Source organism: Cervus canadensis, chromosome 1, assembly GCF_019320065.1.
Source record: "Cervus canadensis isolate Bull #8, Minnesota chromosome 1, ASM1932006v1, whole genome shotgun sequence".
Taxonomy (NCBI): domain Eukaryota; kingdom Metazoa; phylum Chordata; class Mammalia; order Artiodactyla; family Cervidae; genus Cervus; species Cervus canadensis.
The window spans coordinates 79454294-79456686 of NC_057386.1; the positions used below are offsets into that span (position 1 = coordinate 79454294).

General features: G+C 41.8%; 1 pseudogene; it reads right to left on the reverse strand.

Annotated features, from left to right (window-relative positions):
- Positions 1-286: 286 nt before the first annotated feature.
- LOC122439283 lies at positions 287-1454 on the reverse strand (annotated as a pseudogene).
- Between the last annotated feature and the right edge of the window lie 939 nt (positions 1455-2393).

A 2393-nucleotide genomic window follows, 5' to 3' on the forward strand; every position in this document is an offset into this window, starting at 1 on the left:
ATGTGAGATTCTGATGACTAAGAAATCCCTGAAAGAGCAGTGAACCATGATTATTGGAAAGCTCAGAACGCTAGCAAGGTTTACTTGCAAACATTTAACAGAAGGCCACAAATTGTGTTTCCTAAGAGGAACTAGGAGATATATATGTCATTTAGTAATGCATTGAAATTGCCTTGTCCTGGGTGAGTATTGCACAAGACCTTCAAGTCCCCATTTCCTAGTCTGTTATCTGTCACAGCACGGCCCTGCACTCCACCTCAGTACAGCCACTCAGTCATACTGGCCTTTATCCTTTCATGATTTGTTGGCAGCCAGTGTCTCCATACAGGTGTCTTAGGGACAGTGATTCACCTCAACTGTTAAACTTCTTCAAAGGACTCAATGCAACTTTGCTTTTTTATCCATGTAGTTTTGTATAAACTAATCAGAATCTATGACTTTATGGTTAGTTAAAATACAACCTGAGAAAGCTTCATGAAATTCAAAAGCATTGATATCATTTATTGTTAATCCTAACTTTTCTAGCACTTTTAGTGTGGCATATGTTGGTTCAAGTGAAAGCTGATCTTTGGAATCCTGAAACAAATACACAAAATCCCTCATATGTGCCTTCAGCTTACAACCCATGACCAGAGTTTTTTTCCTCAGCATTGCAGATGCACTGTCAGGAAAGAAGAATTGGCAGCTGTCACTATGCCATAGGGCTTGATGAATGCAGGTTTTAGCTTGACTGTCTACTTCAGAAAGGACAAAGGCCACTATCTTTGGTGACTATATCAGAAAGAAGTCCTTCATCCTGAGCCTTCTTGTCTAGACTGTGCAAATGCAGTGCGTACTCACTCTGTTGCAGTTGAGAAACAACAGGGCAGATGCAAGTCAGCCTCAGGACCGATGCATGGTCACGCTCAGGTGATAAGAGTAAAGATAGTCACTGACCTAAAATCTTGGCCTTTTTGAGATCGAGCATGAGTTTCCTCAAATGACAAATAGGTGCATAGGATATTAACTCTATATCACTGCCACAACCACATTACTGGCTAGAAGTAATCAAGCCAACACTTGTAGTCCTGGTTTGGTTAGCAAAGATGCAAGCCATGGTGACAGATCACAGGAGACTTGTCAGAGAGGTCAGCTTCAAGGGACAGACTCTTTACCTACGTTGTTTTTACTTCCTGTATAACTTTGCCAAAGATGATGTAACCAACAATTTCCTTTGGGACCTTGGTTTGATGCAACAAATCAGAGCCAAATCACATGGCATCAGGTCTTTATATGAAGTGCCTGACAGCAAAAATGGAGTGTGACATTATCTACCACCACCATATTCTTTATATAGGGTTTAGCCAAGGTCTTCTTTAATTTTTTATGGGCAGCTGGGGCAGTGTTTAGCTGCTGGGAACAGCTCAGAGGTCTCAAGAAAATCTGAGTACCCATTTTGCTGAACTTGGAAGATTTTTTTCAAGTTAATGGCAAGATGGGAGCCCTGCTGCAGTGGTCCCCGCCTTAGCTTGAGCTCCTGTTGTGAGCAGCATTTGGTTCAAGTTTCTGGGATGAGAGGGATCTGGGGATGGATCTAGTTTAGAAAGAACCCCTCTTGCAAGCCATCAGACTCCAGAGGTGTAGCTGGGTCCCGGCTGTCTGCCTGTCACCTGACTAGATGACTGACATCTGACCTCATGATAGACCTTCTTTCTTTCAATAGAGGAAGGGTTCTTTCTGCCCCTTTAGCCAAAGTGAAGGGCACCATTAAGGGACCTGAAGTAAGTCAGCATGGGGTTGGCAGGGTGGGAGGTGGGCAGGTAGGGTTGGGTTAGTCAGAAAGTATGTTGAGGGCCTGGCTAGTGCAAGGCTGAGTCTGACTAGGATATTCCAGAGCCTGGGCAGAACTCCTGCAGAGGCTAAGGCAGCCTCTGAGCCTCATCTCTTTTGCCAAGAAACTTCGAAAAACATTCCTTGCATGATAAGTGTCCTGGTAACAAATTCCCTCTGTTTTTATTTATCTGAGAAAATCTATTTTTCCTTCACTTTTGAAGGATAACTATAGGTTATAGACTTCTAGATTGGTAGGTTTTTTTCCTCTCAGCCTTTTTTTATACCCTAAACTGATGTTTTAACTCACCAGGTATCATGCGTTAGGCAGAAATGAAACATTAGTACAACATATAAATCTTGCTCCAAGTCTTTAAATTCCTCATGCTCAGCTTTTCTTCTTACAAAAATAAGAGGAATTGGAAAATTAACTTTTAAATCAATATTTCTAATTACATATATACCCTCTTTTGAGGTAAGTCCCCAAATAAGATACCCATGCCTGAAAGGTTCTTGCTCTCTACCAGAAAGGGGCAAAGTGTCTTTTCCACCTTTCCAAAGCGGAAATGAATTTTATAGTTTCA